Source organism: Mirounga leonina, unplaced genomic scaffold, assembly GCF_011800145.1.
Source record: "Mirounga leonina isolate KUSES-001 unplaced genomic scaffold, KU_Mleo_1.0 Mir_93, whole genome shotgun sequence".
Lineage (NCBI taxonomy): Eukaryota > Metazoa > Chordata > Mammalia > Carnivora > Phocidae > Mirounga > Mirounga leonina.
Window position 1 is genome coordinate 17,970,749 of NW_023270854.1, and position 17,063 is coordinate 17,987,811.

General features: G+C 38.1%; 1 protein-coding gene across 2 annotated transcripts in view; it reads right to left on the bottom strand.

Annotated features, from left to right (window-relative positions):
- WDR7 (WD repeat domain 7) overlaps positions 1-17,063 on the bottom strand; it is a 347,094-nt gene that overhangs the window by 73,551 nt on the left and 256,480 nt on the right. The gene's annotated exons all lie outside the window — the stretch shown is intronic.

Sequence of the window (17,063 nt, forward strand, 5' to 3'; positions counted from 1 at the left end):
CAACAAGAAACACTCTTCAATAATCCAAAATTAATCTCCAGGTTAACATGAAACCATCTAAAATCTAAGGATGTCGAAGAGAATGTGTGGAATATAACCATTTACAATTCAGGACTATTTACAATTCCTTGCACTACTTGCAGCTAATGTTCACTGAGTACTGACTGTGTAGAAGGCACACTGCCCCAAGAACTTGGCACACGTATTTTCATAAGCCACTGAGATATTAGGATTATCGAGTGGCTTTTAGAAATTCTTGATGTTGATTTAAAATGGTTCACAAACTTTTGACTCTTTTTGTTAAAAAGCTCTCAAGGCAATATGTACTTGTAAAAACTCAAAACCGCCAATATGTATACAGTAAAAAGTACGTCCTCTCTCTCACACCCCCACTTTCACCAAGGATTAACTACTGTTAACAATTTGATGGAACTTCTGAGAGGTTTTTCTAATTCTGATTACACAAATGGTATTGTGTTACACATATTATTCTGCAACTTTCTTTCCTTCTCTCAACACTTCATGGAATGTCGCCCCATGTCAGTATACAAGATCCCATGTCATTCTTTCTCATCCCTGAATTGTACTCCTGTGTATGTATAGTCCTTTATTTAACTATTCCCTTCCTGACAGTTAAGTTACACTGTATATGGATCCTTATATATATAGGTGACTGTTTCTGTAGGATAGAATCCCCAAAGCGAGATTCTGGATTAAAGTATACATACATTTTAATTTGATAGGCAATGCCAGTTTACCTTCAATTCCCACTAAAAGTAAAAGAGTGCTCCCAGTTGGTACTACCAAACTTTCTTTTTCACCAACACAAGAGAAATAATGGTTATCACATTTTTATTTTAATTTGCATGAAATAACTTTTGAGATTGATTCATTCAGTTACACTCTGCTGGATATGCATGAATGTTTTTTATTAATATAAACAAAAATTATTTAAAAACTAATCAACACTCTGCATCTCTGTACTCATCGTACATTCTAGATGAGGGCTGAGGCTCCTCAACATCCACAACATATTCCCAATAACCCACAAAAAAGACTGGAGCCCTAAACACAGGCAAACCTGTTCTGTGCGAAAGAATTCACAGGCCTTCTGTAGTGGAGCAATGCACAGAAAACACTGACCACAGAAGGTACCACTGACAACAGGCCTGCCCCAAGCCCTATGCTGGCCCATATGAGATGCCAAAGAGCTCTTCCAAGGGCCACCACGTGAGGGCTAGGAAAATGAGGAGGTTTTCCAAAGCACTGGCTGTCAGCTCTCACAGATGCACCATGGCAATCAAGGGTGGGCGCTCTGTAAATCAGGAAGTACTTTATAGAAAGTGTTCCTACACTATCCTCAGAACTCCAGGTCTCTGGGCTGCTCATGTGTTTGCAAGGTGTGAAAAGTGGCTTTGGCGAAGGCACCAGTTCAAGGGGACCTGTTTTAGTTTTTGGGGGTGCGAGCAGTAAAGGGTGGGGAAATGTTTTCTAGAAGTGCTTCTTTCTAGTGGAGGGCACCAGTTCAAAAGACAAAAAGGAAAAATCCCTCATTCTGGGATGGTGATGGATACTGGTGAATTTCGTTTGAAATTCATCACCTCCTTCCTGTTCAGCCTCTTGTACACTTTCAAGAGTCAATAGATATCTCCTGAATAACACTGTTAAATATTTAACAGGTGAATTACTTCCCTTCCGGAAGAACTTGTTATGGGCACACTGTAGCCATGGTGTTAAAAGGAGAACTGGAAACACTTCCTTGGTTGTACAGGGAGCAGAATTTCTGCAAGGAAAATACCGTGCATGTTAAGGACGTATTGTATGGTGGCTGGGAAAGAGTTCTTATCCCCTGGCTCTGCCACTGAGTAACTGTGACCTGGGGCAAGTCACCTGCCCATGCCTTGGTTTCCTTATATGAAAGCAGGAACAGTAAGAGTACCTGTTACGGTTGTTGTGAGGTTTAAATGAGCTAATACATGCAAAGTACTCAGAACAGTGCCTGGCACACGACAAACCCTTCCCGTCATGAGCACACGCACACTTTAGCAGTTATCACCTTCACCATTACCAGTATGAGCTGTACCTCCAAAGATATGCTACAGAAAGAATCAATTAGATGTGGTTAATGTGCTATTTTCCTAGGGCAACTAAGTGCTGACTTTTAACATGCTAATAAATAAGGGAAATAATTTATGCCCCCAGATATTTTAAATGTATTTCTTAAATACTTGTGATTTGCAAATATAACCTGATAATAATTGCAAATTATTTTAATTTCAGCTTAAAGTTGCTAATACCAATAATATGGATTTTGGTTTGAAACTATATCATTTCAAAGAGTCTGAAAAGTAAATATTCTTTCTGTTATACAGTGAAATGGAATACTCCTGCAAGCTTCAGAGTTTTGTTTTGTTTTATGAAGAATCATTGAAAGACAGCAATCTGTCGTAGAGTTTTTAGGAGTAGGGAAATGGATGAAAATGTTTTTAGAGTGACTTCTGACCTGAGTACAGGAGTAACATCTGTAATTATTTATTATAGAAAGTAAACTATAAAATGGTAACCAATTTAAGGATTTTCCTGGAAGTTAGGACAGAAGTTGTTTTACATCCTATTACTGTTATCACCATATGGGATAAGAAAAAAACCACAGGTTTGGAGAAGTTTTTTAAAAAATGAGCTCATGCCCTGTTCTAAAGTAGATGGTGTTCATTTCCTAACTGGATTTTAAGTGCCCATTTAGGGTGAACAGAGCTGAATCAGCTTTTCACTTGAAAAGCAGAATCAATCAGTCTGTCTACATAATAACAAAGTTTAAGAAAAGGTAAACTGGCTCTGAAAATACAGACTTTTAACTCTTTTGTCTAGATTTTTTTTCCATTCAGATCAAAAGTTTACTTATTTTACCTTTTTCTTGGTATCTTATCTATGTTATAGCTTTAATGTTTTCCCAATGATTAATTTATTCGAATTTTCTAATATATATCCAATTTAAAAGAAATACACACTCATTGTAAAAAAGAAACACAGAAAATACAGAAAAATAAACAGTTAAGAAAGGAAAGTTACCTTTTACTACCAATCCCTTTCAGCACCCCAGGTAATCATGAGAAATACTTTGGAGTATGTCCTTTCCAGATTTTTTTCCCTCTTCATATGCATACACATACAAGCATGAATATCAATGCTTACATATAGTTTTCTTCTTCAAAAATGATTTTATTTTACATGCTCTTTTGAAACTTTGCGAATTTCTAAGTTTCTCTTCTACTGCCACCTTCCCATATCAGTAGAAATGGATTGACCTCAATCTTTTTAACGGCTGTATGGTATGTCACAGTTCTAGTATCTTTTAATGGAAACAACTGTTGGTAAACAATAATTACATTTAGAGGACATGAGTGAATAAACATGTTTCAACATAAAGTACATGTTCTACATAAAAATCATACTAAGATGTTCCCAAGAAAGGTCAGCTGAGTCAGTTAAATTCAGCAAAACCATAAAAACATTTTAAATCTCAATGCCAAAACTACTAATCCATTTACAGTAAGTTAGAGAAATTTATACCCTGAGCACTTTAACCCTTCCTCCTTGCCATTACTACTGTCTTTTTAGTATCTACTAAGAAGTCCAAGTATTTGAGCCATTGAATATATTGTTCAGGTCTATGCATAGGCTGAGAACTTCTTCATTCCTGGCAATGAAATACGCAATGTAAAAGAATATACACTATAATTTTTGCAAAGTGATCACCGACTTAGTAGTAAGAGATTCACAATCACATTTAACATAATATTTCATTCAGTGACAGCCAATTCTACATATGGAAATAGCTCAGATTTTGGAGGCAGAAGGATTTGTCTGCCTCATAAACATCTACTCATCTTTTTAAATTCAGCTAAAACATCACCAATTCTTTTTCCTCCTCTATACTATTACCTGGTCCCTTCTTTATGTCCTTCCCATCATACCACCTGGGACTCTTCCATGCGTCCTGGAGACCCTTTTATCATAGCTTGCAACATTTCTCTGATTTACCATTCTGTCTCTGCCAAGCCAAATTACGGCTTTTGAAGCAGAACAGTGCGATGCCTGAGTGACCAGATGTAGCTGAGAAGTCCATGCTAGCCAAGCACTGCACCATACACACAGCAGACACACATTACATGTCCACTGAATAAGGGAATACATTCTAAAATACTTGCAGAAAATTTTAATCAAGAAAAGCCACACGGCTGCTTAAAAATTATTTTACTTTGTTAAATCACCTAAACTCCATTTATAAATCTTATTTCTTCAGTGACGTATTTTTTTCTAATTTTAGAATTGGGTACTGTGATTTATCATTTATATGGCAAAACCCAGCCAATTAAAATATTCTCATACAATTTTCAATTCTAAAAATAAACACTAGCGTTATTTAAAATAATCGGATGGTATAAACCATAATAGAGTGACTAATTAAAATTTCTCATCACTGAGTGATTGAGAATGATACGCTGTCATCAAAAATACTGAATGCTCACCATTACACATTACTTAAGTTCATATTGATTTCTTGACTTTTTATAATGAATAGATTATATATTTTTTAAAAATGGACTTTACTTTTTTTTTTAAAGATTTTATTTATTTGTTTTGAGAAAGAGAGAGAGAAAGTACGTGTGAGCGAGAAAGGAAGGGCAGAGGAAGAAGAGGAGGGAGAGAAGCAGACTCCCTACTGAACAGGGAGCTGGATGTGCCCCCTGCAACACTGGGCTCAATCCAAGGACCCTGAGATCATGACCGGAGCCAAAATTAAGAGTCTGACGCTTAACCAACTGAGCCACCCAGGAACCCCAAAAATGGACTTTACTTTTTAGAGCAGTTTTAGGTTCACAGCAAAACTGAGAAGTATAGAGTTTTCCCAAATATTCCTGGCCCCCAACATGCACAGACTCCTCTATTATCAACAGCTACCTCTCAAGTGTGGTATACTTGTTACAACTGATGAACTTACACTGATACGTTATTATCACCCAGAGTCTGTAGATTACATTAGGATTCACTCTCAGTGTTGTACATTCTACCGGTTTGGACAAATGTATAATGACTCATTCACCACTATAATATCATACAGAATAGTTTCTCTGCCCTAGAAATCCTCTGTGCTCCACCTATTCATCCTCTCTTCCCCACTAAGTCCCGTGGTAACCACTGATCTTTTTATTGACTCCACAGCTTTGCCTTTTCCAGAATGTCATATAGTTGGAATCAAACAGTATGTAAGCCTTTTCAGATTGGCTTCTTTCACTCAGTAATAAGCATTTAAGTTTCCTTCATGTCTTGCAAGGTTTGATGGCTTATTTTTTTTAGTGCTGAATAACATTTCATTACCAAAATAATATGCTTTTATTTTATTTATTTATTTATTTTTAAAGATTTTATTTATTTGAGAGAGAGCATGAGAGGGGGGAGGGTCAGAGGGAGAGGCAAACTCCCTGCTGAGCAGGCAGCCCAATGTGGCACTCGATCCCAGGACTCCAGGATCATGACCTGAGCCCAAGTAATATGCATTTAAAAGCACAACGGTGATACTATATTAAAACTATACTCTGATTTCTACCTAATTGACTTTTTCCATGAAACTTCAATAGGTTAAAAAAAAAATAGTATAATAAGATAGGTACTCTCTGTGTTTTCTTTTAAAAACCTTTAACTTGGGGCGCCTGGGTGGCTCAGTCGTTGGGCGTCTGCCTTCGACTCAGGTCATGATCCCACAGTCCTGGGATTGAGCCCCACGTCCAGCTCCCTGCTCGGCGGGAAGCCTGCTTCTCCCTCTCCCACTCCCCCTGCTTGTGTTCGCTCTCTCGCCTTCTCTCTCTCTGTCAAATAAATAAATAAAATCTTAAAAAAAATTTTTTTAAACTTACTTTTCATATTAATTGAGCCTTGTTCATTAAATATTCTAGTGTAGGTTCAGATTTGATTACTTCAAAGAATTTTAGGGAAAACATTAAAGAAGCTGCAGCGTTCCAATATTAGGAGCATATGTTATAAACATGTTTCAGAACTTATGAGATAGAATGATTGGTAATCATATATTAATAAATCAGTAATGAGGAAAGATTTTAACATTTTCGAGCTCTGTCTTGCAGCAGGTTATTAGGCACTGGAAAGCCCCTCATTTTACAGAGGAGGAAACAGAAGCCTACCGACATGGCCAAGGCTGCCCAGCTGGGTGTGGCAGAGGCAGGAGCCCCCCCCCCCCCCACTCCAGAACTCAGGTGCCACTGCAGCGGTCCTCCAGTCACGCTCAGAACAGTTCTTAAAGCTAAAGCACGCTCTGCGTCAGACCCGCTTTGGTAGGAACACTACGATGCTATTTTCCCTTTTCACTCTCATTTTCTCATAGGCGTGTAGCTGATGTCCAGATGCTTTATAATGTGAGCTGTCACAACCAGAAGCAAATATGAGAATCTGGCAAACTTCTACTGCAGACATGGTAGATGAGAAAAAACATATAACAATGCCTTCTTCTAATTTGCTTTGTTTTGGAAAATATAACTTTTCATTAAAATATTATATATGTGAACATTTAATGGCTTACTTTTAAATTTCTTAATTTTACATTTGATCTTAGCCAAAAGGCCAAGAAGCAATTAATTTCTAATATGGCAAATATTGATAGTTATAACCCACATAAAAATTCTTTGGGGTCCTCAGGGTCCTTGGGTGGCACAGTTGGTTAAGTGTCCGACTCTTGGTTTCGGCTCAGGTCATGATCTCAGGGTTGTGGGATCCAGCCCCGTGTCAGGCTCCGTGCTCAGCACAGAGTCTGCTTTAGATTCTCTCTCCCCCTCCCTCTGCTCCTCCCACTCATGCTCTCTCTCAAATAAATAAATAAATCTTTAAAAAAAATTCTTTGGGGCCCTCAATAATTTTTAAGTATAAAGGGGTCCTGAGACCAAGAGGGTTGAGAATTGTTGACTTAGAGTCTCCTATCTTTGAGAAAGTAGACTCACTCTCTCATTTTTTCTCTCTCTCTCTCTCTCTCTATATGGTGTGTGTGTGTGTGTCTATGTGTGTGGGGGTGTGTGTGTGTACAGAATATACATCTTAAGATTTCAGATATATTCTATACCTTTGAGAATCTGGTTTCAATGAAATAAAAGCAAGCTAAATACTTAGTAAGAGCTTAGGCTGCCAAGAAGAGACTACAGGATAACTTTGGAATCAATGGGATGAGATGCAATTTAGGATTGGGAAGAGGTAGCTGAGAAAGAGAGAAGGGGAGACTTGGGTGGCAGAGGTGAGAGAGGGTGAAGGAGAGGCCTGGGTGTGCCTGTCCTGTCCCTTTGTCCCAGCAGCAGATCCTTTGAAGCCTCGCTGCAGGTACAGGGTCTTCGAGTGCATTCTTTCAACAGCTAGCGGTGCTGGAAACATAACAGGAAAGCAACCAGACAGGGTCCCTGCTCTTATGCACCTAAGGAGGAAGTACAGATATCAACAAAGTGACTTCAGATGACATCAGCCCTATGAAGATAAAATGGCCATGTGACAGTGGTGGTGGGGAGGCTGTGCGAGATGGGGAGGTCGGGGGAGTGGACGTGAAGGGGGAGACCAGACAGGCCATGGCAAGATCTTGAGGAGGACTGTTACTGGCAGAGAGACTAGCGGGAACCAAAGTCCTGAGGAGAAATAAGCATGGCTCTATTCAAGGAGCAGAAAAAAGACCGAGGTGCCCTCAGCACAGTGAATTTGAGATTGGGATTTGAAGAATACAGGCCTAACCCATTTAATATCATCTGTAACGTGAGTCCTAAATGATGGGCAGTCTGGCTGCCAGCTATTACAGATCCCACGGCATGTGTAACCCAGAAAGTCCAGGGTTAAGGAGGCCCCCTTCCGAGAGCAGTGGCACAGCACTGTGGGGAGAGCCAGGAATCCCTAGAGAAGCAAAGGGTCCTTTAAAGTAAGTAGAACAGATTTCAGGATTTGCACTGAGCCTCAGAAAAACTAATCCCTGGTCTTCCTGAAGTCTAGCCTACCTCCTCCCCGGGCACTGGATCCCAGAAAAGGTTATGATATCTATGTATCTATCAATCTTGGCGATTTAAAGGGGTGCAGAAAGTACAAGAGTTTTAATTAAGAAGAAAAAAGTTTCACATTTCAGTGCAACAAAAGACGCCGCTACATCAGTGGTTCTCAAAGGGTGATCTGCAGACGCCTTGGGGGACCTCAGGCTCCTGTTTTGTGAGATCAAAACTACTTCTGTGAGAGACTGAGACATGAGTTGATCCGTTCATTGGGTTGACTTTGCACTGACAGTGTTAGAGCAAGACCAGGTGAAGCTGCTGGTGCATTAGCCTCAGTCAGGGCCCCTGCACCGCACTCCACCAGCCGTCCTTAACGTCTTCACGGCCACGCGCTGGGGGTAAACAGAACTAAACCCCAGGGCATTTTCACTCAAGAATGTCCCTGACGAGGCAGTAAAAATTATTAACTTTATTTACCTTCTGACTCTTGAGTACATGTCATTTTAACATTCAGTGTGACAAAATGAGAAGTGCACATAAAGCCCTTCTCTTGTATGTTGAAATCTGATGTTCCCAGGGAAAAACACTTGTGGGATCAAGGTGCAAGCTAAACTAGCTGGTTTTCTGTTTGTTTGCTTGTTTTTCCACATGACACCATTTGTACTTGAAAGTATAACCCCAGAGACAAACTGTGGTTATTTGGACTTGGGTATTTGGCAGACATTTTCTTGAAAATCAACTACTTTATTCCTATCCAGGAAAACAACTGACAGAACTTGTTGCCAATGATAAAATTCAAGCTTTCAGATACAAATTAGAATTCTGGCTTCCCACTACTCACTGACTTTTTCATGAGATCAGCAGTAATATTAGCAAAAGTGATTTTTTGATATTGTATGTTGCAATGTGACAATATATGGACAACCTACATAACTCAGGGACCAATATTTTCCAAAGACAAATGCATAATGTTACAAAGTCACACATGGGAGAAAGACCCACTCAAAGTGCAAGATGTACCAGTGGATTAAATACACCATATGAAAAGTTCAGTATGACTGCAGAGTCTACACTGTGGCTCACCTTTAAACATGACCACATGACCACACGTTGAGTTTTGGTGAACTACTAAAGAAGATGCAAAATTATCTTAAAAGGCTATTGAAACATTCCTCCTATTTTCAATTCTGTATCTATGTGAGGCCAGATTTTTTCACCGCATACTCAATTAAAACAACACACGGCAACAGATTAAAGACAGGCACCAATATGAAAATCCACCTGTCTCCTATTAAGCCAGACCTTAGAGAAATCTGAAAAAATGTTAAGCAATGCTACTTTCTCAGTATTTTTTTGTTTTGGCAAAGTAGTTATTTTCCATAAAAATGTGTTTTTATATCAACATGAACTGCATTTAGTATTTCAAATAACTCTTTTGGGTCTTTAATTTTTAAGGAGTTCTGAGACCAAAAAGTTTGAGAATCACTAAAGACTGAAAAACACTGGACAATCAAAAAATTGTAACCAGGTGGGGAGAGGGAGAGAGAGAGATATGAGCAAAATAGTGGGAGCAAAGATCAGATCAGGTGACAAAATGGACAGAGTGCAGACCCCTTTTCCTGGACAAGGGGAGACGAGAGGCCAGGAAGCGGACAGATGAGATATAGAGGGAAGGGAGGGTTGCTCAGTGAGAGACAACAGAATGTGCTTCCAGGCAGAGGACGAGGCGTCAGAGAGAAGAGAGGATAATGTGATAGCAGGGTTCTCTAGAGAGCACAGTCCAAGAGGAGGGGAAAGAGGATGGAATGAAGAATGCAGCAGGAAGAGACCAGGGCCTGGAACACAACAGGAGCCTTCTCGTCCTCTGACGAGATGACACAGCTCTGTGTGTTGCCTGATGCCTCCATGCCCGTGGACTCTCCCCTGCAGAACACAGAGCAGGTGTGAGATCTGTTCAGCAGAGCTGGGCTTCACTGTCATCTGTCAGCACAAAAATGTTCTTAAACTTGTCCATTTGTAAAATGAAGCATAGGAATACATAATGCGTAACATAAGGTCCTTTTCAGATTCAACATTCTACAACTTGCCATTCTATAAAAATAACGCAGCAAGGTCATGTTTAAGTGAATGAACTGGTGCCATTTATTATGATGAAATTAAGGACTAAAGTCATTATTCAATCTCAGTTCTTGAGTGTCTACATCAGTGTTCATACTTTCTTAACTAAAAATTGAGACAGAGCCCACCAAAGGATTTCTTTTGAATCTGTGAATTTATTTGATAAGTCTTTAGAAGGCATAAAAATTAAGTCACTCTTAGTTATAGGTCAAATTAATTGCCTCAACTTAAGGGAATAAAAATGCATGAAATAGATCTATCTGGGAATTCTGGGGCACATGGCTTTTGGCCAGAGAAGCCCTCTCCTACTTGCTACAGGGGCTATAAAGGAAGTGGATACAAAAGCCCCTTCAAGTGACTTAAAATGTGCATAATTGAGGAGTCATAAGTGACTAAAAACTGCATTTAGAGGCATACGTATCTAACTGTTGCTATGAAAAAAAATCCTGAAACCTTTTATATCTCCAAATATAATCATACTTTCCCATCGACTTATAATTTCATTTTTAAATCCCTAATCCTTTATTTGCTATGCATTATGTCCCTACTAGTCCACAAGAACATAATAAAATAGCCTCAAAATTTAAAATTACATTATAATTTCATTATATTTCCAGAGGTATTTTATCTTCCTTTCTAATTGAGCTTTGATAGGCAGTAGCTTACAAGAGCTTAAATTTTTTATTCTGAGACTAGCAAAAGAATATTTTTACAAAATGAATAAGAAACCTATATTCATTTCAGAACAAGTGTATATCATACATATGTGTTCTATACTCCTTTTCTCTTAGTTCAGTAACATCTGTGTATTTTTACACTTTGATTTTTTATGCTACTGCATCAAATACAGTCATGTAAAATGAGTCCGTGTTTATACGGTGACCAAAAGAGGAAAATTAATCAAACCGAGTCAGGCATGGTATGCTCAGTGTTGACTGGTGACTGGTCTGTTAAATGAGGGACTTCACAAGGATATCCAAGTTCAGCAACACAGCAGTTGATAACTACGTTTTACTTTTTTTCTTTAAGATTTTATTCATTTAATTGCCAGACAGAGAGAGAGAGAGAGAGAGAGAGAGAGCACACGCACAAGCAGGGGGAACGGCAGGCAGAGGGAGAAGCAGGCTCCCCGCAGGGCTGGGAGCCTGGTGACCTGAACCCAAGGCAGACGCTTAACTGACTGAGCCACCCAGGCATCCCAGTAACTACCTTTGAAAAAGGAATTCTGAGAAAACTCCAGCGATGTGTATCTTCCACTCCTTGAAAAAAGTTAGTTCTACTTTCTTAGTGTCTAGGATACATTTAACTAAGGACGCTGAATTATTTATACCCAGGCAATTATATGTACATTACTCAGAGCCCTCTGTACTTCTGCCTCCGACAACAATGATCTAGAGTGCCAGATGATGCCTCTTTGAAGACCATCTAGGGGCCTGACAAAGGCATAGCAAAGGCCAAAGAGTCCAGCAAGAATCTGGAGGAATTCATTTCTTCAAGTTACCTGACTGTACCTCTGACTCTTATTCATAAACGTAAAAGTAATCAATATTTCAAGAATCTTACTGCTAATATATCTGTGTTCTAAAAGGAATGCCCCTTATTTCCTAAATAATAATAAAGCCTTATTTGTTATAGTGATGAAAAATCTGGCAGAACTCTTGTGTATCAGTTTTTTGAAGGATGTATGTGCTACAGTCTCTCGAGGGCATTAAAATTTAAGTAATTTTCTTCTATTATTAATGGACACTTCTACATTAATAATATCCCTGGAACTAAAATATGTATTAGGAAATATTTAAATCTATGACTATAAAGTTTATACAGCAGTTAAAATCATGTGATTTTTGTATCTTTCAGTAAATATATTATAGATAAATATCTACAGATACATAAACTACTCCAGGGAGACCTAGGATAGTTCAGTTAAAGTCCTTGTAAGGACTTCTAAATAATTTTTTAGAAAATAATCATAGTTGGTATTTTGTGTACAATTATTTTTGCTTCCATGGCTTTTGAAATAAGATTTAAATATGTGTCCATTTCACATACACACACACATACATATATATTCACATACTCCATAAAGGACTTAAGGAAGCTTATAGAACACAACACAGTGACACTCTCCTGGAAGATTCCTCAACACAAATCGCAGGCATAGTCCTGAAGGGGAACTTGGGGACAGAACTGCAAGGAGACCAGACAATATGGTCCAACAAGGCGCTCTCTGATGGTGTAATTTACTCTATGGATATAAACTTGAACATGTAGAGGAATAAATGGACCATGTGTTTTGTTTTGTTTGATGGACTATGTGTTTTTTATTTGTACTTATTTATTTTTAAAGGTTTTGGACTTATTTTTTAATTTATTTTTAAAAAAAGATTTTTATCTATTCATGAGAGAGAGGGCACAAGCAGGGGGAGGGGCAGAGGGAGAGGGAGAAGCAGACTCTCTGCTGAGCGGGGAGCCCAACGTGGGGCTGCATCCCAGGACTCCAAGATCATGAGCTGAGCTGAAGGATGGACTATGTGTTTTTTAAACTAGCTCCTAAGTGTTCTGTTTTTTCCAACTGAGTTTTAAATAAAAGCCAATCAATGACCAGTCTGAAGTTAACATCTTTGGCAGGCATTCTGTGATACAGTCTAAGGGCAACTCTTTAAAAACTAATAGTGCATCACTGGAACAGAGGAGGTGAAGGAATGTCTTCAGTTGTTTCCTTGGCGTTCCTCTAAGCTTATTCAATATGGAAACAAATAAGCATTCAAGGATCCAAGGTTTTATATATCAGAACATGGTCATTAAGAACAATGACTCAGGTTTTGTGTTTCTCGGTTTCGGATTATTAGAGTACTCATTTTCAAACTTTAGTGTACTTAAGAATCATCAGGGGAGGCTGCTAAATGCAGCTTTCCAGGCTTCATAATAGTCTGAGGTAGTGTCTCTCTGGTGGAGCCTAGAAATCAGGTAATTCTCTTGAAGATGGTCTAGGAACTGCACTTGGAGATCATTATTCCCCACAGGGCCTAACTGGGAGTGAGCCCTCAATACCAGTTTTTAAACTTCACCTTCTCATCTGTGTCCTTAGTTCTCTCAACTAATAAGTGCTGGCTGTACTTTGTTAAATATTTAGTTGTGTGAGCATCCTTCTAACACGTTCTTGAGAGTCACAAAACCTCTTAAAACTACAAGGTCTGTAAACTACATACATATTTTATGTCTTTTATATGAGGACTCTCAACTGCATGTTGATCTCAGGCTTATAAACAGGAATATTTGTTTTGAACTGTTCTACCATATGAACACTGTGACTTAGGTATTGATGGTCTGTGCCTCTTTGCATGCTAGCTGCTAAGTTTAGACCCAAACTTACAGCTTACCCCAGCAAATTATGCATTTATGCATTGCTGTAACCTCAGGTTTTAATATCAGCAAGTGAGCTTTGGTCAGTGATAAGTAAGAATGTCTACCAAATTTTACTAGCATGTGTCCTAATGCATTTCTACTTTCAAGCAGAAGATATTAAAAGAAGTTTTAAAAATTGATAGAAAAGCTATTATGTAAACCAAATTAGATAAATCAAACTTTTGTATTACTCCTTCTTTCTTTCAATGAATTTACAATTTGTAGCTTAAACTTTAAATATGTTTTGAATAAAGATGTCAGAGGACAGGGGTGCCTGGGTGGCTCAGTCATTAAGCTTCTGCTTTCGGCTCAGGTCATGAATCCAGGGTCCTGGGATCGAGCCCCACATCGGGCCCCCTGCTCAGCAGGAAATTTGCTTCTCCCTCTTCCACTCCCCCTGCTTGTGTTCTCTCTCTCGCTGTGTCTCTCTCTGTCAAATAAATAAAATCTTTAAAAATAAAAAAAGATGTCAGAGGACAAATTCAGTTAACAGTATAATTGAGTAGATGAATTCACCACTCGTTAAATTACATATGGAGTCATATAATCATGAAATAAACCTGAATAGATAAAAGAATAAATAATAAAACCTGAATAAAATTGACTCTTGGTATATAACAACACACAGAAATCAGCCTAAGTCAAAACCCAAGACTTTCGTAACAATAGTAAAATGGAAATTTTACTGTAACATGCAATCTGAGAAATAGCTGTCAAATTTCCAACAATAAAGAAAAGCTTAGACAAACTACCAATTTAATGTTAAAATGTTAATGTTTATTAAAGTTTTAAAATCCTGAACTGAACATTCAAAACATAGATGCATATCAGAATCATAAGCCCACTGGTCAAGGTTAAAAAACTAAACAAAACAAAAAACCAAGAGACTCAACCTCAGGATTATTCAGTATTCAATGATGCTACTTCGTCTTGGTACTCACAGAAAACTGAATTTTATGTATACCCCAAGTCAGAGTACTTTTGACTTTTAAATATTCGATGACTTTGGATACCAGATTAATTCCTAATTGAATTAAATACAACTTTAGATGTGAATATCCACCTTTATAACATTGACTAAAAATCATATAATATTTTGGGAAGTAAACCAATTTTTTTTACATATATGAAAATAATAATGCCATTCTGTAGTCTCTACGCATATAAAATACTTTAAAATCTTTATTAAGTCATTTCTTATATACATTTTGGTTTTTCACATTATTATTAAGATAGGGAGACCCACAGGAAACTAACATTCTCTGAATATCTAAATCCTGAGCATTCTTCATTTAATATTTCATTTAAATGAATACTTCATTAAATGAATACTTCATTTAAAAAGAATATTTCATTTAAAAAATACTTAATGAAGTTTTTTAACACCTTTTTATGATCTGATCTACCAACCATAACAACTGGATACTGGTATACAGCAACATTACAGAGCTTAGCCTAAGCTAAAACCCATAGCATCTTTAAAATAGGGTAAAGGAAAAAATTAATAAAATAATAAAATAGGGTAAAGGAAAGAAAAGAAGAAAAATTAACAAAAAAAGATTACAACATTACATAAAGATTGTAAAAACAAATGCCACATGACTGGATCACAGATACTCACTTCATTGACTTTGACTGGAGTTTCATTATTTAGTGAAAAGCATTTATAAATAGGGTAGGGGGCTCACAGGTGCTTTAAGGCACCCAGAACAATGGCACAGATACAGCAGAGATTCAGTAAAAAAATTTTAATTTCTGTTGCTATGTTGATATCTTTGTTGTTGTGCATTTCAGCTAGTAGGTAGCGTGGCATCAACCAGTAAAACTTCTGAGGCCCCATCTAAGCTTAATGTTCTCTGAAGTCCTCCATAACTTATTGCCTGTTCCAACTAATATTTAGCAAACGCCACAACCTTATATTGCTAATCACCTTTTGATGTTTATGGACTGACTTTCCCATAAACAGGCCTATGTGGCTTCTATACCCACAGCTATATAATATCTAACATAATTTCATAGTTAACAACTGTTTGTTATAAGTCTGAAGTTTCATAAGATTAGGTCTTATCAACTATGTTCTGGCGCAAGAATTACATGCTTTTGCTTAAACTCTGCTGATTCGCCATTGCTTACAGAATAATGGCCAAATTCCCTTGTATGGAATTCAAAGCCCCATTCTCTGACACCATATTAAGACTTCTATCCTCAACCTACAATCTGGCCACTACCACAGAGAATTCACCAAAGTCACTATACACTTTTATGTCTCTAGACATTTACTGATGTGGTTCTTTCTGCAATTCCAGATGGCACACACTGGTTCATTCTGCAAAGCTCGCTTCATTAACTTTTCTGTGAGGCTCTCCCAGAACCCACCACCACTCCTACCAGCACCAACCCAAACCCTCGTGAGGGACAGATCCTTCTCTCCACTTGGCAGTCACTCTTATTAAAACATGTTTCTCCTTTAATAAAAGGAGATTATTATTTGTCTGCTTTCTCTTTTGTGAAACTATCTAAGATTCTATTATTATTATTATTATTCTACTTTCTCCTTTGTGAAACTTTCTAAGCCCCCTCTACCTAGAGTTAAGCACTGCCATTTATTGCCCAATCTTTTCTCTGGTATGTAATTCTACTCTGGCACATAACATAGTACCCTGGAATTATCTTTCTTAATAATCACCTACCCTACTAGACCCTGTGTGCTCCCTGAGGATATCACGTTATTCATCATTGTATCCCCAGGGCCTAGCTAGTACTTGACACACAGTAGGTGTTCAATAGATGTTATTAAATTAATAAACAAAATACGATTGCTTTCTGCCAAATCAGAATAACCTGGTACTGAGCATGCCTCTTAGCATCCCAGCAGAATCCTTACTCTCTGGCAAAGAAACACCAGCAAACAAAAGTGGACACCAGCAAACTAGGGTGACCTAAGGAACTGAGGGTGCTGCTCGCAGGGGAGGCAGGCTTCCGGCAAGGGCAAAGACAGGCCCTCGAAAAACTGGACAATTTCCTCACGTTAACTTCAGGAGGCTTATTTTACATCGCCAAGACTGGTGCTATAAGGAATCCTTTGTAACACTTGTTAACACTCAGCTCTACAGTGATCATCACCGCTATAAAGAGACGTCCCAGTGTCCATTTTCGCATAGGCGTTTCCTTAGAGAACGACTGACTGGGACTATAGCAGCTAGATGTACTCTCATCAGTTAACTGCATGAATGCATGAAAAGATTTTATACATATAACTTCTAACAAAAAGAACACAAACCAGAATTAATGTGGCATGATGTTTAAAAATGCCTGCATTCTAACACACCTCATCTGTACCCCAAGAAAATACGCATCTGTACACATGCATATTTCAGCACAATCTTTTCCTTTTGGTTTTAATTTCTGGGTGGCATGACTCAGCAACAGCAAAAGGAAGAGGTTACGATACAAAGTCTATTATAAATATGAAAAAAGATACTGGAAGACTCATGGAGTACAATTAATTCAGCAAATACT